This window comes from Protopterus annectens, chromosome 12.part0, assembly GCF_019279795.1.
Source record: "Protopterus annectens isolate FY-2018-M chromosome 12.part0, PAN1.0, whole genome shotgun sequence".
Classification (NCBI taxonomy): Eukaryota; Metazoa; Chordata; order Ceratodontiformes; family Protopteridae; genus Protopterus; species Protopterus annectens.
The window spans coordinates 715,675,332-715,699,610 of NC_056746.1; positions in this window are offsets into that span (position 1 = coordinate 715,675,332).

The window sequence follows — 24,279 nt, forward strand, 5'->3', positions numbered from 1 at the left end:
AAGGGGTTTGGATTTTTGGAACAATGGAGAAATAAGCAGGTAAATATTGATAAAATAGTATCACCAAATATAACCTCTACATTAAACTATAGTTACCAGGATTTATGTAGGACAGTAAGCTTTTATATAACCTATACAATTAATATTAGGCATGCTATTTGTACATCAGAAACTTCACTAGAAATATTGGTTAGAGGATAATAAAGGCACCAGTCAATTAAGTATAATATGACAACATTATACCTACAAAGACCAACAAAGCATGCTAACAAAACAGAGACCACTTATACATTATATATAACAGTACAGTCATCAACCTCTGGTTACAAAATATGTTTATTTATTTATTTAATCATTTCCATTTGTTAACTTGGAAAGTCTGACTGGACAAAAACATACCTTTTAAGCAGAGGCTTGAGGAGAAAAGCTCCATAAAAATTATTCATTGCCATACCTTGATATAAAGAATAAAAATCACATAAGATAACAAATGTAGTACAGAGATGTTATTAAACAAAATGTTTAATAAAGTACATAAACATAATTCAAACAATTCAAATCCTAGAGTATTATGATGAACCTATATTGATATACATTTGGTAAGCATAAGTTGCATTGCAATATATTGGTAGATATTTGTGAGAAATAATATTGGGTACTTTGATTTGATGCCAAATATCAAGATGAGATAGACAGTGAGAAACTAATGCAGAGAGATGTGGTTAAATGAAAGAGGGGTGTTGCAGTTAATTAGTAGTTAGATACAATTTGGAGAGTATGAAATGGTATAAAAGCGACTTCTATTATGAAACAGAGTGAATATTAGAAGTTAATTTATTGTATAAAGTAGTATTAAGATGCAGTGAAATAGTAAGCAGTAAACAGCAATTTTTGGTGCTTAAAGAATAGGTATTAGTCTGGGTGTTGAACAGGAGCATAGTCAGAAGTTATTTAGGGATTTTTAAGTTTTTTTTTCAATATGCTTTTAGGTGTAGTGCTAGGGAGTTCCAAAGTTTGGAGACATAACAGTAGTAGAGGGGGTCATCAACAGTATTAATTGGTGGTGAGTAAAAGTGATTTATTTTGCATTACAGTAACAATGTTACCAAGTATTTAAAACAAGAGTAATTATCTTCTGAAAATGAACTTTCCATGCAAGCGTATGCTGTATCTTGTGTTAACGGTCCTCAGATACCTTGCTTTCAGTCAACCACAATGGAAGTATTTGAGAGGCACGACAAGGTTAGTCTATTTTATATATTCAAATGCTTAAATGTATGAATCACTAAAGATCGAACTTTAGTGATCAAACATTTAAATGTTTGAATATTTTAAAATATTAAAAAAAAAAAAACTAATAAAAAAAACTAAAGGGTGTAAGCAGGGGGGCAAGCCACCCTGCACCCCCACAGCCCCCACTACTTAAATATACCAACTCCAAGATCACGCTACAATGTAGAAAATGGGAAATTTTCTGAAGTGCGATCTCTGATTTGGTATATTTAAGTAGCGAAGGGTGGGGGGGTGCATTCCCCCACATGGGGGGTACAGGGGGCTTGCCCCCTGCTTACACCCTTTACTTTTTCTTTCTTTTTTTTTTGTAAATATTTATTTTTAATATATTCGAACATTTAATCATTTTATCATTAAAGTTTGATCTTTAGTGATTCAAACAATTAAGCGTTCAAATATATAAAATAGACCCTACAAGGATTATTGAGTTAGCAAAAACATATAGGCCTGTACATCTGGATTGAAGCATCTAACTCCACCATAACCTCTCAACAGTATGTCATTACTAAGAATGCTCCTCAGTTTGAGATTTAAGTTTCAGGTTCCATGCTGTTCACATCAAAACAAGCTGTTACACATCCAGTATTATGAATGTGTTAAACAATTGTCCACAATAAATAATATTGCATCATATTAATTCACCAAACTAACAATCTAAAAGTTTAAAATAAAATATTTTAACTATGTATATTCATTATCCAAAGTCATTGTCATTTTTCCATATTTTACCCATTTCTTCCAGATGATTAGAGGTAGACTTCCATTTGTTGGAGATGGAAAGTTGAAAGTTATGGACTACTATATGTTCAGGGAAGTGTGTCTCAACAGTATGTAGGGAAAATAAGGTCAAATTTATAGCACAGTTACATAAAGAAAGCTACTTCAGATCACAAAGTTTGGAAATAATTAGAAAACATGTTCATGGGTGGTCAGTGAGGGGCCCTAAAGAACATAACTAAACTACAAAATTAACAAGTACCAACATATATTTTACAAAACTATTAAAATACATTCAATTAAAACATCTGTCATTTCAATAAATAAATAACATAAAATAAAATAAAACATGACATTAAAGTTTAACCAACTACCAGAACATCATTCATGAGACTATCAATTTGTTAAACCTTATGTAAGACATATGAAGCCCTATCCTGTAAAATGTTAGTCAATGACTGCAGCTCCTTGGGTCAAACACTACTTTAACTAAAAACAGAACCCCAGATTTATGAAAGCTTGCACGGAGTGCAAGAAGAGTGTAGGAGCTCACGCCGGCAATATGTCTGCCGTGCGATCCAGGTACAGCCGGCAGGGGCATGCACGAGAGCTGCTAAAGCTACTCCTGCACAGACAGCATCATGGTATGCAAATTACCTCATTTGCTGGTGAAAAGCATGCAAATGAGGCAAAATTGCGATCCAGGAAACACTAACCTGTCCGTGGAAGATTACTGTTAGCTGCAGAAATGTACTCCTTTGGTAACGGAGTACATTTCTGGAAATAGCTAAATGGAGCTATGACAGCTCCAAATAAAGGATGCATACAGTTGAGGAAGCATGCCAATGGCCAAATATAAGGCCATTGGCATTATATAATGTTTAAAAATATAACAATTTAACTTTTTTCCCCCCGATCTCCAATGTTTAAGCATAGCGCAGCACTGAGCAAATGCACGGTGCTCATAAAAACAAGAAAATAATTGAAAAAAAGCCAAAAATAGTCATTTTCACTAAAAAGCTTATTCTGCCATGCAGGTGAATGGCAGGCTGAAGACAACATGGCTACTGAGCAGTGGTTGCTAAGGGGGGGGAAGCTCAGTGTGAGAGATGTAACCATGCATTAATAGGCAATCCTATGCAAATGAGGATAAGGATAGTGAATCCCAATTTTCCCCAGCATGTGAGGCATGTCCCAAGAGTGTAAGAGTAGGAGTAGGTGAGTAGAAGAGTAGAATATAGGTGACAACATAGGGGGGGGTGTCAGACAGGCTGTAAGCTAATTGGAGTACAGTGGCTTGTGTTTGCTTTGAATTGCTCAGGATTGCAAGAGGCATGCCTACAGTTGTCCTATTTGAAAACCTCAAACCAAAGATGCACACTGTTAAAAGACAGGAAATTCCTTGCAAACATGCACACATCATGTGCATGCGTGTGTTTACATTTGCGCTTGTTTGCGCGACGCTGCCCCTGTTGGAAACAGAAAGGCAAAAGAAAGGAAAAGAAGTAGTAGGACATTAACCAAGAAGAACTAGGAGAGCTGCCAGGTGAAATAAATCAGAATCAGCCAATTACACAGGCAGTACATTAGCCCAGCCCAGCCCAGCACTTTAAACTCTGCAAACACTATTCCCCCCTGTTTTTTCTCAAGAACTCTGCAACACTGCATTATACAAAGATGGAAAGCGTAAAAAGCTTAAGTCAGACAAAATGTTAGGGGCAGCTCTTGCTATCATAAACCAACATGTGCAAGGTGCTGAGGGTGGTGATGTTGTGAGTGCTGCTGAGTAACCCACAGTGAGGAGACGGAGAAGTGTGTACAGACCCATGGTAACCTACCAGGGGCTACATGAGCTGGAGATAGTGAAGAGCTATAGGGTGGACAGAGACCTCCTACAGCAAATTGTTGAGCTGTGCCGACCATGCCTCCCACACAGAACCAACAGAGGGGAACCCATCCCAGTGGATACCAAGGTATGTGTAGGCCCAAGAATACTAGCAACAGGTACCTTCCACAGACCAACTGGTGATATGATGGGGATTTCACAAACATCAGCATCCAGGGTACTCTACCTGTTCCTGTATGCCATGTCAGCACATGTCGGTGACCACTTATATTTCCCCAATTCCCTTGAGGCACTGGCCAGCAATATGCATCTTTTCCACCAAATAGCAGAATACCCTGAGGTAGTGGGTGCAATAGACTGCACGCACATATGCATCAAAGCACCACACGGTGAGCGGGGTAAGGTCTACATCAACCACAAGGGCTTCCACTCCATCAACTGCCAGTTTGTGTGCGATGCCCAGGGCATAATAATGAATGTGTGTGCTGGATGTGCTGGAAGCTATCACGATTCCCACATTTGGCATCTGACCCAGCTGTACCAGAGATTTGCCAAGGGGGACATCCCTGAGGGTTACCTAGTGGGGGATGCTGGATATGCACTGGAGCAGTGGCTGATGACACCCATCAGAAATGCACACACACCTGAACAAGAACTTCATAATGAGGCACACACACAAACAAAAAACATAATTGAGCATGTGTTTGGGATGCTCAAGTCATGGTTCCGGTGCCTGGATACATCTGGTGGAGCCTTGCAGTACTCACCAACTACATGTACCCACGTTGTTATGGTATGTGTAATGCTACACAATATGATCCTGTGGAAACAGCTGCAGCAGGAACAGCATGGGGCAGGGCCAAACAGCCCCCCACCATTGCAAAGGCCTGTGCAGGCACAGTGTGACTCGGAGGAGGAACAACCTGAGCCTGCCCCAGTAGGCAGAATGAGATGTGCCCAATATGCCCTGGCCTTGGCAAAGAGGCAACACATAGCACATACACTGACTCAGTAGGAACCCTGGAAATGACACCTCTCTCTGACTCATACATACAGTAAAAGGGATGCCTAACTTGAGACTACCTGTTTTCAAACATGTATAGGGAGTGTACTATGTGCATCCAACATAGGCAGCCCTGCAGCACCACCTGAGGCATGAGTGCCCTATTTTAAGCAATATAAAGCACTGCTAAGCACATTTTACCAGTATTGAGAATATTTAAATAAAATTGGGCATAGCTGTGCACCTTGCTAACCAGCACAACGTCGGGCAACGTTGGGCAAAGTTGGGCAACATTGGGTAAAGTCGAGCAAAGTCTGGAAATCACGCTCACACCTGATTTACTGTTCCTTAACCAGTCAGATCTGCCCAGCAGGAAAATAAAAAGCAGTGACAGGGCTCAAACTCAGGATACTGTGCACTATAGTCACAATACTGAACCACTAAGCCATAACAGCATGTCACTGGCACAGACACAACTTAAGTCACTCACACATACCAGTTGGGGGGTGAGTCACATACCTAACAGTCACAGCCAGTAGGACAATTGTAGACAAATGCAAACACAAACAAATACTCTATCATTCCCTCTGAAGAGGCATATGAGTAACCTCCCCCCAGGCCTATGCCGACAGATAACAGCAGGCCAGGCAGTGTGATGTGGGTTGGGTAGGCTATGAAGTCATAAACTAATATGCATGTAATTGGAAGCTAAGGTCTGTAGTACAGTGATATGCCTCAAGCCAGTATGATAGGCAACAGTACAGACTGAAATGGAGTACCTGACATAGCAGTGCAGGCCTAGCAAATATGTATAAGTGTCATGTGTACCCCTCATCCTATGTACACCCAAAGTAACAATCAGGTGTGCCCCGCCGGGTAGAAATGTACAAATAATAGCTGTCCCCCCTGTATGTAGAAATATTGATAAGTCTATGCAAATTTACTCATGGAAGCCCTGCAGGCACAGCGTGCTTCCTGTCAATGTACAACACAAAGGTGATCCCTGAAGTAAAAACCAACTTGAATTTTCACACACATATATGTATATATATGCCCATAGTGGGCATGCTCACACACTTAAACAAATTTAGCAAATGTCAGTCAACAGCATACTGGAAGGTCATACTGGGCATGCTCACACACAAACAAACAAAGCAAATATCAGTCAACAACATACTGAAAGGTCATACTGGGCATACTCACACACTTAAACAAACAAAGCAAATGTCAGTCAACAACATACTGAAAGGTCATACTGAGCATGCTCACACACTTAGGCCATGTCTGAGTACAGCAGTGGGTCACACATATCTGGCAGCTGTAGTTCTTACTCCAGACACATGTCACTATTCAACAATCCTGCCTTGCACACATTGTGATATGAAAACAGACCCATATAATATATTGGACCCCTGTCATAATCAAACTATGTAATACAAGTACTTAAGTTGTTCAAAGAAAGTGAAAATCCAAAGAAGATCAATAAATCGCGATCAGTATCATCAAGAAACAATGAGCACTCCTAACATTATCCAAGCCATAGAGAACCATGAAGCTTTCTTTAGCTATGTCATAAATATCAATGTAAACCCATATATGTTCTGAGTCAGTGCAAAGTGTAAATGAATACATGTACATGACTGACATTGCCAACATCTTGTCAGACAGGTTCATACATATTTACCTCCCTCTCACTGACAAAATGGCCCATTACCATACCTGGAGATTGTGAAAACCCAGAAATCACATATGCAATGGTTAAACAGCTCTATCCAAACCTAAAAACACGGTGCATATGCGATGACATGATGTCCCTGGCTGTGTCATATGTGAACTCCAAAACAAACAGACACTGCACCTGAACAGTCTGTTGAGACTCACCCTCTGTACAGGATTTGAAACTGTTGAATGGGTTACAGCAATGTTTGGCACACTCCACAAGGGTTGGTGCACAACAGACCATGGGAACTATTGTCTTATAAGCCTAATAAGCCTGATCTGCAAGGCCATGGAGTCCATCATTATGGAAGTCATAAATAGAGCTATTGGGAACCTATAAACACCCAATCCTACCCATTTTGGTTTGGTCAGGGGCAGATCATGGTCCCTAAACCTGCTAGACAGTTTTCAAGGCAATTACCCAGGACATATATCAAAGAAATGAGCTCCACACAGCCTACATAGACCTTGAAAAGCCCTTTTCCAACATCCCACACACATGTCGTATCCACAAAATCAACAACCTGTGCATAAACACGTATGTCATCTGATGGATTGCCAGCAGGGGCACAGATAGATCCCACAAGGTAAGAATTGTGGTCTCCCTGTTGGACTGTAAGCTGGTAACAACTGCTGTCCCCCATGGCTCAGTCCTGGGACTCTTCCTGTCTGGTGTATACTTTTCAGAAATACAGTCAAACACATGAGGTCTATGGTTAGCAAAGTTTGTGGATGACTGCAAAAAGGTTGTCATAATCGATGTTTGGGACAACAGAGACATCCTTAAAAAGGGTTTCAGTCAAACAGATGTGGTGCCAAAATTATGGCCTCGAGATACACTCATACAAATACCACATAGGTGCCAACACCCTAAATATGGAGGTAATAATAAGGGATCTATGGACACATGTGCATAGTCATCTCTACTTTCAGACACACATTCACAAAGTGGTTAGAAAATCATGCTATGTGCCCCCACAAATTGCCAAAGACTTTGCATGTAGGTCAAAGGAGGTTCCCTCTACTCATCAGTCATCAGACCCATCAGAGAGTACCACAACACACTTGTGATGAATCTGACCAGGCACCTTCAGCAGCTGGAATGACCACTGAAGTACCTCAACAAGAGGATTACTGAGCTCAAACAGTTGCCCCATGCAACAAGACTGAAGTAACTCAATCTGCACTCTGTTGCATACTGTCTACTCAGGTGATCTCTGCCCAACAGAATGGTCCATGTCCAATGTAGAAATGAAGTACATGCTCTATCTGAAATAAACCCTAGCTCACTGTGCCACATGCTCTAGGTATTTAATCATGAATACAATAAATAGTTGGAGGGATACATTACTAACTCACAGACTTTTCTTGCTTTGGAACAGGCTCGCAACCTACATTAAGCTGAATCCCTCACTGACACTCTTCCAGAGGAGCCTTGATGAGTGTATGTGAAACTGAACTGTCACACCATGGATCACTTCATCAGCTCTACTACACAGAGGCATAGGGAACTAACCCCATGTGTGGTGATAGCTGCATACTCTGGCCATACTAATATATGCCTTCAGGCAGATAGCCTATTACCTACTTATGTACGTATATATGTAGGGAGAACACAGTATAATAAGACAAAGATGGATGGGCAGAGATGTGTGTAAGAAGGTGAACATGACAGGGAGCCATCCAGGACTGTCCCACCTAGCACACATCCCAATGGCACAAAAGACATGAGGTGCACATCTCACCCACTGTACATAACAGCCACCAGTATCTGTAAGCATTACAGTGTATGTGGTGCATGTTCCTGCTGTACAACATGACTGTACAATGAAGTACACATCTACTATCTGCAGACATGTACCTGTCACATAGGGTCATAGGTATGTAGTAAACTATCTTCACAAAGGCATATATTAGCTTAGGCAAGTGGTGCAGCTTTCACCACCCCATTGGTTAGTCTCCTAAGCCATAGTTCTAATAGCTAGTACCCTAAGTCCCTTTCTAGTTGGGCTGCTGATGTGATGCCTGGTGTGAATTGTCTGTTTCCATCCACTCATCAAGGTTCCTATTGAAGAGTGTCAGTGAGGGGCTCTGTCTGATGTACATTGGGGCTCTGTTCCACAGTAAGGCAAGTCTCTGGGATGGTACTCTATCCCACCAGCATGTTGTATTCATTGTTGTGATGAGGTTCATATCCCTGCAGTGTGTAGTGCGACTCAATTTTGATATCCTTAGATGGAGCATGTTCAACAGTTATGTGTTGGACATGGCTCTGTATGTTAGGCAGAGTGTGCCTCTGAGTAGGCGGTATGCAACGGAGAACAGATTTAGTTTTACCAGTTGTGTTGGATAACACAACTGTTTGAGGCCAGTAATCCTCTTGGTGAGGTACCTCTATGGTCTCTCCAGCTGCTGGATATGCTTAGTCAAGTACATCCAAAATGGTGCATTGTACTCAATGATGGATCTGATGACTTAAGAGTAGAGGGCCACCGCTACCTCTTTTGATCCTGACCCTTTGTTGATTAAGTGGGCCACACAGGATTTCCTAATCACTTTGACAACATGGTTGTCAAAGGAAAGATGACTATCTACTTATGTCCCCAGATCCCTTATTACCTTGTCAAGTTTTAGAGGGTAACACCTATGTGGTAGTTTGTGGGTTCTTTGTTTTCCCCAAAGGGAATTACTATGCATTCTTTCACATTGAGCTTGAGGCCATGATTCTGACACCACACATCTGTCTCATAGAGTCCCTTCTGGAGAATATTTGTGTTATCTGTGGAATCTATTATGGCAAACATTTTACAGTTTCCAGCAAACTTAGTCAACCACAACCCTCCTGTGTTGGCATGTACATCTGAGAAGTCTATACCAAACAGGAGGGGCCCCAGGACTGAACCATGGGGGACACCAGTTGTTAGTGTTTTAGAGTCTGACATGTAGCCAGCAACTCTTAATTTGTGGGATCTATCTGTGAGCCAGTTTGCAATCCATCTTGTGATGTATGGATTTATGCCCAGGTTGGTGAGTTCATCTATGATACCTGACTGGGGAATGGTGTCAAAGGCCTTACCAAGGTATGGGTAGGCTGTGTGGAGCTCCTTTCAATCATCTGTAGCCTGGGTAACTGTCTCAAAGAAATCTACCCACTTCAGGAGGCATGATCTGCATTTGACGAAACCAAACTGGGTGTGCTCAACTGCGTGAAGGTTCCCAATGTCTTTATTGTTGACTTCCATTATGACTGGCTCTATTGCCCTGCAGATCAGACTCATCAGGCTCATAGAGCAGGAATGACTAGGGTCTTTTGTGGCCCCACCCCTGTGGAGTGGGAAGAACATTGCTGTGCAACATTCTATGGGTACATATCCTGTAGAAAAGATGTAGGGAGACATGTAGGTATTCTTGATGAATATGGATAATCCCCACCCTATGTGCTATGATCCAGGTTCTGATGCTGGAAGGTATGGAATGAGTAATATCCTGGTAGTGCAGGTGTGCTCTTTGGAGCCTTGAACTAGGTTTCTGTTACTGCACAGATATCAATATTCTCAATACTGAAAAGTCCCTCGAGTGTGTGCATTTGAAGGCTGAGACTTCTGGCAATGAGTAGCATTTAGCTCACGTTGTGGTTATCTGTGTTGATTGTGGGGTTTGGTTTGTCCTGAGTGACCGGTGTTCCACACCTGAAGTCAACGCCTCATTAGTCCGATCTGACCATAAGCTAATTACCCTACATATCCACATTCTGCCCCCACCCCACATTAAGGAAATCATGTTAAAATTTTTCTCCAAATCCAACTTCATGCTTCTTAAGACAGAAGTGGTGAACTTCATGACACCCATGCAGATGGACAATACAGTGATGACTACTGAATCCTACACAATTGCACTTTATAAGCACTTACATGAGTGCATGGATCATGATATCCCAAACAGAACCAAGACACTATCCTCCAAAAAAAGGAAGCCAATCTGGTGGTCCCCTGCCATAAACAAACTGTACAACAGAAGGAAGAAACTGTTGCAAAAGAAAGTAAAATCCTGAGTGGAGGAGCTCCCTGGTCAGCCTCAGTAAGAAGCTGCGATCCCTGATAAAATCCTCCAAAGCTAGTTATGAAAACAACATCGCCACTGATTCTAAAGACAACCACAAAGCGTTCTATAGTTATGTCAATAATCTCAATGGCAACACTCAGATCTGCTCTGAGTTACAGCACAATAGAACTAAATATACAGATCCAACTGATATTGCCAACATCCTGGCAGATAGGCTCAGTGCTAACTTTACCCCCCTCTCACCCATTAAAAAGCCCATCTCTATACCGGAAGAATGCAAAATTCCTATAATCATGGCTGCACAGGTAAAAAACACACTCTCCAAAGCCAGGAACACAGCATCCATGGGACCAGACAACATCCCAGGCTGCATTCTACATGAACTACAGAATGAATTGGCACCACACCTAAGTACCATGTTCAATCATAGCCTCAGCTCAGGCTTTGTGCCTGATGAATGGCGCACAGTGACAATTATCCCACTACACAAGGGGGGAACCACCATGGACCCCGGGAACTAGTGCCCCATTTGCCTTATGAGCCTGGTCTGCAAGGCCATGGAACGTATCATCATGGAACTTTTAAACAAAGACATTGGTAATCTCCAAACTCTGGACCCCAACCAGTTCAGGTTTGTAAAAGGCAGATCATGTCTCCTAAACCTGATAGACTTATTTGAAGCAGCCACCAAAGCTGTAGGCAAGGGTAAGGTGGTTCACACAGCCTATCTAGATCTTGCCAAGGCTTTTGACACCATCTCCCACTCTGGAATTTTAGATAAACTCACTAAACTAGGTATAAATCCCTATTTCACAAGATGGGTTGCCAACTGGCTCACTGACAGAACCCACACTGTGAAAGTAGCAGACTCCAAATCTGACTTCAGACCAGTGACAAGTGGAGTACCACAGGGTTCAGTCCTGGGTCCTATCCTGTTTGATATCTACTTCTCTGAAGTACAGGCTAACACAGAAGGCCTTTGGCTAATGAAGTTCACAGATGACTGCAAACTAGGAGCCATAATTGAAGCTACTAATGATGTGGACATCCTACAAAAGGGCCTCACTGAGACTGATGCCTGGTGTCAAAGCCATGGCCTCAAGCTCAATGCCAAAAAGTGCATTGTCATCCCCTTTGGTAAAAACTTTGTACCCATGAACTACAACATAGGCGGTAGTATACTTAACACTTAAAGTGTGATAAGAGACCTTGGGGCACAGGTGGACAGTATTCTCTCCTTTGATAATCACATTGCCACAGAAGTCAGGAAATCCTTCTACGTGGCACACCTCATCATAAAAGGTTTCTCATGCAGAAAAAAAGAGGTCATTGTTCCCCTCTACTCATCACTCATGAGATTCATTATAGAGTACAATGCCCCTTTTGGTATGTACCTCACAAGACATCTACAACAACTGGAAAGGTCGCAGAAATGCCTCACAAATAGGATTACTGGCCTCAAACACATGCCCTACACAGACTGTCTCAAAAAACTCTACTCCATCGCATATCATCTACCCAGAGGTGATCTCTGCCTAACATACAAAGCTATGTCAAACCCAGAGCTGTTGGACATGCTCCACTTAAAGAAATCCCTCCGAGCTACATGCTCTTGGGACCTAAACCTTGTCACCACAATAAACAGAACATGCCAGAGTGATAGATTCCTGTCTCAGAGACTTCCCATACTCTGGAATAAACTACCTATCTATATCAAACAAAGCTCTTCATTAGCACTCTTCAAGAAAAATCTTGATGATTGGATGGGAAATAGGAAATTCACCCCAGGGATCACTTCTGTTTCTCTGCTCAACAGTGGCACAGGAAAATAAATTTCTTGGGTGGCAAAAGCCAGGGTACCTTTTTGGCTGGGCTTGTATAGGCCCCAGGGCCAATAGCCTAGTACCTACCTATGAACTTATGAACCTATGAACCTTTGAGTCTTGCCTAAAAAAGGTAATATGGGGACAGCAAGAGCCTTGGCCAGTATTCAGAAGCATAGGGGTGACAGGTGCAAACCATCTCTAGCGAAGCAACAAGGCTTGTCTATCATGTCATCACAGGCAGACAGAGATTGGATCCCCTTTGAATGACACCAAAAGCTCAGACAATTGTTGAAGTTTATCATCTTTCTGTTATATTGCAGTATCATGTAGTTGAAGGTAAGATGCTACTGAAGGTCAGGGTCATACCAGCCTGGGCTACATGATCATAGAGCTACTATATATCCCTTGTCATGTTGTCCTGGGAGGTATGTCTCAGATCATTCACACTGATATGTACAAAGAACACGTCATATATGTACCTGTTCTGGAGTGATGTAAGTGCTTGTGTTATGTGGCAGATCATAGCACCTGACAGACAACTGACAGTAACCTTCCCCTTGTCCAGCCGAGTGAGTGGAACATCTGTGTGCCTGACTATGGAGTCACCTATTACTAGTGTGTTGGCTATGTTGTTTTGCCTTAGGGCCTGTTGTGAGGCACACTGCTTTGGTGTATTATGTGTTTTCTGGTGTGTGCTTGGAGGTGCATGTTGCTTGCTTGTCTGCTTAGGAGGACACTCTCTCTTCTTCAGATTAATATTTGTATTCTCCAAGTATGGTAATGTGTATTTATGTGTGTGTTTTGCTGGTGCTTATATTGTAGGTCTATGAGAGACTGTTGGTATTGTGGTTGTATGACCCTACTCCTCTTGACTGTATTGTCCAGTATTGGGTTGACAGAGCTTAGCCACTGGTTTTACCCTGTGTGTGCCAGCATGTAGTGCATCAACCCATCTATGATATGGTCATGGTCTAAGCATACAATACACTCACAATACACCTAGTATGATAAGCCTGCTGAGGTTAGCAAATGTGAAAAAAACCTTTGGGCAAACTGTCAGCAAGTAATGTCTGTATTGCACCCTGTAACTCCATATTGCTTGCTGAAGTGTAAAGACATACTTAGTTTGGATTAAGAACTGTGTGTGTGTGTGTGTGTGTGTGTGTGTGTGTGTGTGTGTGTGTGTGTGTGTGTGTGTGTGTGTGTGTGTGTGTGTGTCTGTCTCTACCTGGGGAGATAGAGCAATCTTTTGGGAGACTACTCACACCGCTTAAAAGTGGTATACTCATCTTTGTCAAGTCTGATGATGTCACCATCCTACAAATATACCTGTGGAAAGGTGAAATCCCAGTAATGTGTATAGCATGTCACGTGAATGCGTATTGTTGTAGTATTATAATATAATTAGGTAGGGGTTTGAATCCTGCACTTGCTAAGTGTGTGTGTCTCTTCAGTCCAGTATAGTAATTCACGAAGATTTAATAATACACAGCAAGATGAAAATACATAAGCTAAGCGCTTTCATTTCCACAAACAACGGCAACTTCTTCAGAACAAAGTAATCAATCATCTACCACACATATATATATTATCTATTTAATTAGTCTAATTAATCTTTCAATTCACTTCCCAAACACATTTAAATTTAAATTTAAAGAAACATTGTGGTGTGATTGTTATTACTTAAAAACATAACATTCACATATTAACTTATATTAATGTACTGATTGTACACTTAATAGTGTATTTAAACAAGCCCAAAATAAAAACACTCATAAAATCACCTATATATCAAATATTTGTTTTAACAACCATATACCAAAATAAATAAAATCAATATAAACATAAATATATAATATACAATGTATAAAATATATATAACTACATCATTAGTTAAATAATTCCCTGTGGTTTTTGGCCTTATCTTGTATTTTCCTTTTAATTATATTAGCTCTCAGTTTTAAAGCTGGTAAAAGGGACATGTGGGCGTTCAACCCAGGGGATGTATTGGAATCCAGTCTCAGTTGCCAGATGAGTTCCCTGTAACTGAGCTGGTTCTCCCAATCACCACCTCTACTATTTTTTAGTACCTTTTCCAAAACCCAAAATTTATAAGTGGCCTGTTTACAAGTTAAAGTATGCCTATAAAGGGCGTTAGTTTCCTTTTTCCTGGTGATATCATATGTATGTTCGTACACCCTCTGACGTAAGTGCCTTTCGGTCTTTCCCACATAATGTGCCCAACAAAAAGTACAATACGCTAAATAAACTACTCCACTAGTATAACATGTACAGTAGCATTTTCCTTTTAATGCAAACTGAATAGTGGGTAGTTTAATTTCATCCATATTGGCCATAAATGTACATTGGGGGCATTTACCACAGCGGAATGTACCCTTTCTTTTGTTGTTATCCTCCCCTTGCCATTTTCTCTCAAAAATAGTTAATATGAGTTTTGGGAGTGTGGAGCGACCTGAACAGGGACTAAAACAGAAACAGAACGATACCTCATATGCGGAGAAATGTAAGCTGTTGAAAAAACATATGCTAAAATTTAGGAATCTAAATTTGGATAACTGTTTTTTAAATGAGTGTTTGATAAGAAAACATGTCCCTAAGGGACTTAGGTTAATAAATTTCCCAACGATACTATTATGGGTTCTACGTTGTACAATGATATTGTGGAAATTTTGAATGGTTGTGGCTTAGCCATAATTAAGGCTATGATTAACAACAACAATGTATTAATTGATGAATTAAGTGGCAAACCAGATAAAATTAACAAGGAGATAACTGAAGATTTACTATTTACAGTAAGGGAATACAAACATAACTATTTCAGGTTGTTTAATGACATTGACAACATAGTGATAAAGAATTATAAGAGAAAGATGGGTAAATTGGAGAGAGATGACTGGGCTTATGAACATCAACAAGTGTATTTATTAACCTACAATAATAACCACAACAATAATCACAATGGACAAAATAATGGGTATACTAGGGCGAGATTCCAAAATGGTTATCCACACTGGAACCAACGTAATACTAGGTTTAAACAACCTAGGCAATATGAATATCTTAATAACAGGGGCGAAATAGACTTGGATGCTGGGAATTGTTTAAGGGGGAACAATGAAATTGAAAATGACATCCCTTTAGAACAGGAGGGACCAAGAAGGTCCGAAAGAATATGGAACTTACACCCGCACCCTACATATGCTCAAGTGATGAATCAACATGTACAGAGATATCAGTAGTTGATTCCCATATTAGTTATGATACACCTTACCATGATGTTAATATGCATAATATTGCGGAAAATGATAACGAAAATTTTGATTTAGACAGTGAACAGTATATTAGTCAAGAGAATGTTATATTGACTGTTCTAGCTAACAATGAACAATGTCCAGGCCTGTGTTGTGCATCAAATACAGGGGAAAATGTGATTGAGGACACTGGGATTCCAGAATTAGACATTTTTATATCTAATAAGGAAAATATTATAGTTAGTCAACCAGGTAGTGAATTTTTTATTTACAATTATATGGATATAAAAATTGAAAACAGACATTTTTCCCTATTCAAAAAGGGATTTACCTTTGTGCCAACTAGGAGGTTGGACATGGCAGAATTATTTTTAGACATTAAGTTGTTCACTAGGAAATTAAATTTGGAATTTTTAGCAAAACAGAACAGTAATGCTAATATCAACATCACTAATAACACTAATGGTTATGTGAATGCTCTAACTAGAAGTACATATAATCCCGCCTTACAGTGCGATATTTACAACTTTGAAAATGTGGTTATTAATGAATTGAAAACATTGGTATGTCATAACAGACATTATAGTATTAAATCTAATTTGTCAGCAGAAGAAAGCTTAACGTTGGAAGAAATTAGATTTCTACATCCTGATATCAGGATTATGAAGCCTGATAAAGGGGGTGGTGTGGTATTAATGAGCAACTGGATGTACACTGCCAAAATGATGGACATTCTAAATGGGTATGGTAGGTACACTATTTCTTCTAGAAATGAATTAAATATAGCCTATAAAAAGATTGACATGGTGATAGAAGACAATTTAACGCAGGGTTTGATTGACGAAAAATTATATAGATTCTTTAAGGTGGAAAAACCTTTTTTATCAACTATGTTTGGTATCCCTAAGACACATAAAGGTATAGAAAATGTGGCATTGAGACCTATTGTAACATCTGAAGGCTCTAAAACACAACCATTGGCCATATATATAGTTTCAAAATTAAAACCTTTTTATAAATTATACACGCATATTCTTATTGACTCTTGGGACCTATTAAAGAAACTAAATCTGACAATATCCCTTCTTACTTTCTCTAATGGGGTAGGCAAGAGTTTTAGCAGCTACTCTGACAATATCCCTTCTTACTTTCTCAGTGTAGCCGCTAAAACTCTTGCCTACCCCATTAGCATCTTAATTAACCGCTCCCTTCAAGAATGTACAGTTCCCCAAATCTGGAAACAAGCTTTTATTATACCTCTACACAAAGGGGGTAACAACAATAACATTAGCAATTTTCGTCCCATAGCCATCCTGTCCCCCATTTCTAAACTCCTTGAAAAATGTGTCCAACTTCAACTTCTTCCACACCTCCTAGACAACCATCTCATTACCCCTACACAGCATGGTTTCAGACCTAATCATAGTACTATGGCTGCCCTCCTCTCCTTCCTTGAAACTGTAAATAAAGCCCGTGACTCTGGGCAAATTGTATCCACTTTGCTTCTTGACCTCTCCAAAGCCTTCGACACTATCTCACACAACCTGCTCTTAACTAAACTTTCCAAACTCCACCTATCTTCCTCCTCTCTGAACTGGTTCTCTAGTTACCTTTCCAACAGAAATCAAGCTGTAAAATGGAAAAAAAACTACCTCCTCCTTCCTTAGTACCCCCACTGGTGTGCCACAAGGCTCCATACTGGGTCCTCTTCTCTTCAATATATTTATAAATGACTTCTACAAATCAATTCCTTCCTCTAGCATCATCCAATATGCAGATGATTCTACTATCATCTGTTCTGCCTCTTCTATCCCTACACTACAAAAACTTACCCAAGATGCTTTCTCTTCCACAGAGCAATGGATGCAAAGTAATCATCTAGCTCTCAATGCCACTAAGACCAAACTTATGTTATTTACTCCTTCAAAAGTTATCCCTCCAGACATAACTACATTCTTAATTACGAGTCAAAACAACTCACCCTTGAAATAGTATCAGAAACTAAACTACTTGGGGTCCAAATTGACAACCTACTGAAATTCAACTCCCACCTCCAAATAAACATTAAAAAAACACATCAAAAACTTGGCATGCTTTATAGACAGAAAGCCTACCTCACATCTGACACTAAAATCTCTCTCTCTACCTCCTTTCTTATCCCCTCCCTTCTCTATGGTGCCCCACTACTAACTAATCTTCAGTCCTCATTAAGAAAACAGCTTACTTCCTGCTATAACAAAATTGCAAAATTCGCCACCAGCCATAAGTCCTCAACTCACCATTGTGTCTCCCTCCATAAGCTAAAATGGCTAGAACTTCCCAATCAACTAACTTACACACAACTAACTCTAGCCCATAAACTTATTCTAAACCCCTCACTCTGTCCCTCCCTTTCCTCTGCCTTTAAAATGCACCTCCCTAGTAGAATTCTAAGGTCAAACAATCAAAATCTACTTGAAGTGCATAAACCTACTTATCCACCAGGAAAAAACCTTCTTTTCTTCAGCCTCGCTCGCCTCTGGTACTCCCTACCACCACTTATTCGCTCCACCTCGAACCACTTCACCTTCAAAAAGTCTCTCTTCTTACATCTAGCAACACAGTGGGAATGCTCTTGCTCCCACCCCACATAACTAACTCTACTAAATTTTCTTCTATACCATATCCTACTTTATGTACCTACTATCTATGTTCTCTAATCTCTATTAACCTGTCTCTACTACTTGTAGGTCACTTCTTAATTGTATTAACTGTTATGACTGCTATTATACATGTGATAACTTTTGCTCTTTCCTGCCTAAACAGTACCAGTAACTCTCTGTACCTAGATTGTTAATGTAACTGTTGAATGTATATTTGCTTGTTTTGGAGCTTTTCTCCCCAGGACTCCATTGAAAATGGGTTCATTATGGCCCAATGGACTATCCTGGTAAACCAACTGCAATAAATAAATAAATAAATAAATAAATAAATAAATAAATAAATTGTCTTTTCAACCCCATTATGCATTTTTTACCATAGATGTTAAGGACCTTTTTTCTGTTATTCCGCATAACATAGGACTTGATTGGTTTGAGTATATGTTAATTGAATTAAAATTTTTGTCTAATAACGAATTTAGACTAATTCTTGAGAATATAGAATTGGTCTTAAAAAATAATTTAATTTATTTCCAGGACGAAATTTACCAACAGGTCGATGGGGTTGCAATGGGGGCAGCTTGCGCCCCCATTTTTGCAAACATCGTTATGTTATTTTGGGAATTACATTTTGTCTTCAAGTCACCTTTCCTGACTAATATTATCAAATATTATCGCTTTTTAGATGACATTTTGATTGTGTGGGGAGGTACACTTGAAGAGGCCCTGGAGGCTTTACAGTATTTCAATGAATCCACCACATTTCTCCGTTTTACACATGAATTTAATATGGATGAGACACATTTCCTGGATTTAACTATTAAAAAGGATTATAATAGTGGAACATTTACATCTAGTATTCACAGGAAAGCTTGTTTTTCGAACGCCTATCTTCACTAGAGTAGCAACCATCCCCCACTACAGAAGAGGAATATTGTCAAAGGACAGATGGTAAGGGTGGCACAGATGACAACAAGATATGAGGAATTGATTAATGAATTAGATTATGTACAAAAGCTATTTCAGGAAAGAGGTTACCCTAATTCCATTATTTCTCCATTAAAGGAAGAAATATTACAGGGATGAGGGACAAAATATATTCCCTTATTGAATATGGAGACTACAACGGATCACATTACTAGGGATAACAATTTCGACAATGTTAATCATGTAGTTCCTAGTACGTCTTTAGGAACTCCTTTTTTGGTTATGACATACAATGCCAATACCATCTTAGTGAAAAAGGTCATTAATAGGACCTGGAATATGTTTAAGAGTATGCCTAACAGTGTAGGTATATTTGACAGATGTTTACGTTACAGTTTTAGAAAAGGGGCTAATTTAAAAACTATTTTTGAGAGAAAATGGCAAGGGGAGGATAACAACAAAAGAAAGAGTACATTCCGCTGTGGTAAATGCCCCCAATGTACATTTATGGCCAATATGGATGAAATTAAACTACCCACTATTCAGTTTGCATTAAAAGGAAAATGCTACTGTACATGTTATACTGGTGGAGTAGTTTATTTAGAGTATTGTACTTTTTGTTGGGCACATTATGTGGGAAAGACCGAAAGTCACTTACGTCAGAGGGTGTACGAACATACATATGATATCACCAGGAAAAAGGAAACTAACGCCCTTTATAGGCATACTTTAACTTGTAAACAGGCCACTTATAAATTTTGGGTTTTGGAAAAGGTACTAAAAAATAGTAGAGGTGGTGATTGGGAGAACCAGCTCAGTTACAGGGAACTCATCTGGCAACTGAGACTGGATTCCAATACACCCCCTGGGTTGAACGACCACATGTCCCTTTTACCAGCTTTAAAAGTGAGAGCTAATAAAATTAAAAGGAAAATACAAGATAAGGCCAAAAACCACAGGGAATTATTTAACTAATGATGTAGTTATATATATTTTATACATTGTATATTATATATTTATATTTATATTGATTTTATTTATTTTGGTATATGGTTGTTAAAACAAATATTTGATATATAGGTGATTTTATGAGTGTTTTTATTTTGGGCTTGTTTAAATACATTATTAAGTGTACATTCAGTACATTAATATAACTTAATATGTGAATGTTATGTTTTTAAGTAATAACAATCACACCACAATGTTTCTTTAAATTTAAATGTGTTTGGGAAGTGAATTGAAAGATTAATTAGACTAATTAAATAGATAATATATATGTGTGGTAGATGATTGATTACTTTGTTCTGAAGAAGTTTCCGTTGTTTGTGGAAATGAAAGCGCTTAACTTATGTATTTTCATCTTGCTGTGTATTATTAAATCTTCGTGAATTACTATACTGGACTGAAGAGTCTGTTTGACGGTGACGTTTTGTGGGACAGCCTTCATTGAGTTCTGTTACAGGATTGTTCACTTTTACTAGTTGATTTTCCCGTTCTTCCATTAATTGTGTTACTAAGTGTGTGTGTCTCCCAGGGAAGAAGCAACCTTTTTGTAGACTACTCACTCCCCTTAAAAGTGGTATACTCATCTTTGGCAAGTCTAATGATGTCACCATACTACAAATATACTGTGGAAAGATGAAATCCCAGAAAAGTGTATAGCACATCGTATAAATGCTTACTGCTGTAGTATTATAATGTAGTTAGGAAGGAGTTTGAATCTTGCACTTGCTGACTGTGTGTGTATTCAAGGTGTATAAGAGTGTGTGACACCATTGGTCAATGTGGAGTGGGTTTTGATTTTTCTAGTGTATGACATATCACAATGACAACTGCATGTGCATTACACATGTAAGGTAGCTGTGGGGCAAAGCCATATACATACATGTGACCTCAATTATTTCATAGGTGGGTACTCTGCTTTCTCCATGAAAGCATCTGTTATCTTTGCCAGAATGTGCTGGTGCTTTCCAGACCTTAAGTCACTTCTGTATGCTTGTGACAAACTTAGCCACTGCAGTGATCCCTGGGCTACGTCTTCAGTTTCATATCCACTCATCACGGTTTCTATTGAAGAGTGTGAGTGAGGGTTTATGCTTGAGGTATATTTGAATCCTGTTCCAAAGCAAGCAAAGTCTGGCAAAGATGACTAATCATTATAGATGTGCAACAACATCTGTGGATCTGCATGCAAATCCTTTATTGCTTATGTGCTCCACAGAGGGATTTCCAAAACCGTTTGGTAATGTGATTATCAAAGGAGAGATGACTAAACACATGGCTCTCTGCATACATTAGTACCTGTTCCACATTTTTTGGGGCTACTACCTATGTGGTACTCTGGGGATAATTTGTTTTCTAAAAGTGGATAACTATGCTTTCTTTGGCTTATAGCTTTACAGCATGAGTTTGACACCAGGGATCTGTCACTATGATACCCTTTTGGAGGATGTGTGTGTCATCTGGAGAATAAAGTATAGCCCACAGTATGCATTTTCATCAAACATGGGCAGACATATCCCTACTGTGTTTGCTTGTACCTAAGAAAGCTATATGCCAAACAGGAGCAGTCCCAGGACTGAGTGCAGGTGAATACCACTTTTTACTGGCATAGAATTGTACATGGAGGCTGCAAATGTTACTGTGTGTCCTACATCTGTGCGTCAGTTGTCAACAATCATTTATGGTCAGTCTGTTGAGGTTATGTATAATAACAGAATGTGGGATGGGTATGAATTGCTGGTGAGCTATAACTTGGCTGTGTAGACCTCCCCTCCCTCACCTATAGCCTTGTTAAATGGCTTGAAGTCTACTAGGTGTAGGAGCCATGATCTGGCCTTTAGAGAACCTAAGTGGGTATGGTGCAGTGTTTGCAGGTTCATAATATCTCTGTTAATGAGGTCCATAATGCTGTGCTCCATAGCCTTCCAGATAACATTTGTCTGGGTTATAGGGTGAGAGCTTCCAGGATCTGTTGTAGTTCTACCCTTAATCAATTTAAGCTAACATTTCCACTGGGTGTGACGAGGGTGATCAGGATTAAAAATAAGTATATTAGATGGTCAGCCCAGGTTTGAAGGTTAGTAGTCCAAGCCAGATAGGCAGGATTAAGTTGGTTTGTACATGTGCTGAGGAGGGATGGAGAGTATATTGTGAAATAGATGCTAAGGATGAAGCCGCCAGGTAACAGGAAAAGAGGAATGCCTAAGGTGAGGTTTATGGCTGTGGTGAGAGAGGACATGCAGGTGGATGGTGTGACAGTGCAATATGCAGAGGGCAGGAAGAAATGGAAACAGATGATCTACTGTGGCGACCCCTAATGGGAGCATCTGAAAGGAGAAGAAGAAGAAGACATTGTAGCTCAACCCTTGTGGACTGTGAACACCATTACCGTGCGTTATTCCATAAGTATGTAACCTGTATAGAGGCTGCATCTGTACAGAGTGTTTAGGTGAGTGGTGACTTCATATGTCAGCTTGTGTATGACACAGCCAGGGACACTGTCCAGAACCATTGCCACTGTGGTTTGGGCTTTGGTAAAGAGATGTTTTAACTAGAGTGTCTGTGAATCATCAGGTTTTACATTCTTCAGGTCTGGAAATGTGGTCCTTGTGTAACGACACATCCGCATTCAAACTGTCTGACAAGAAATTGGTAATCTCAGTCAGTCAGATAGGTGTACTTTGTGACCATTTACATTAACTGTGACCCAAACTGAGATTTCCCCTGTAGATTATAAACAACACTAAAGAAAGCTTTAGTGTTGTCTTTGGAATCCTTGCCATTTTGTATTTTGAAGCTTGCCTTGTATGTTTAATAAGGGCTTGTATTTTCCCAATGATACTGACCAGAGAGGTTATCCCTTCTTGGTATATAACTCTTTTTTGGTACAACTTCACACCTTCTATTATATATTTAGTTTATGGCAGGGGTCCAGGAGACTAATGCACTTTTACTGCATAAGTGAGAATTTCTTGTGCTTGTGATACCATGGTCCATGCAACCCTGTAGGTGAACAGTGTGCATTACTAAAGAATTATGTAGCTGGGACAGTGTTAACCTTAGTAATGCAAACCAATGACAGATAGCAACAACAGCATCACCCACAGCACAGTGTCAACCCGTGTCATACACACACATGCATACTCAAGTTCGAAAATGTGTGTAGTACAATGCATACTGACCACCAATAAAGACTATGGAGTGTTAACACTGGCCAATACAGGGCATGTCACCCTGCCCAGGTGTCCAATATGCATGTACATGCAGACAGTGCACCTCCAGCATGTTCACAAATGGACACCAGCAAACATGTGTTGCACACACCCCACACTTACTGTCCACTGTATAATGCATGCTGACACAACTACACACATCAGCCAAGTGGCACATGGGCAAACAAAAACACAATTGGAATAAACACTGGTGAAAATAATACAACATTGCTAATTACAGCTTTAATGCATCATGCCTGCTCAGCTACACCTTCAAGGATATCATTACACTTTACTGCTGACAACATGCTACACATCCACCCATTGCTATACTTTATTAAAGTCACCCTGTGCATCAGCACCATGTTAGCCTGTTCCTGCATCAATGTTACAGATGACAGGAGGTGGCACAGGTTTCATCATATGCACAGGGTGTGTTGTTGGTTTGCCAGATGCCTACACTGAGCCATACAATCGACATGTGTGTTTGAGTGTGTGTGTGAGGGACATGAGTACTGTTATGGGCCAATGTTGATGTCATGTGTGCAGGTATGTGTTCGCCCTAGGTTTCTGGTTTATGTGTGTGTGTCTGCATGCACACAGTTCCACCATGTGGCTGCCATATACGGAGATTTGTGAGACAGCTACAGACTATACCTGGCAGGCTTTCCAGATCACCGTCTCTTGCCATGGATACGGAACCTGTGCATGGCAGGGGTGCTACAGACAGTATCAGGTTCTAATCCAGATTGGGTACTATC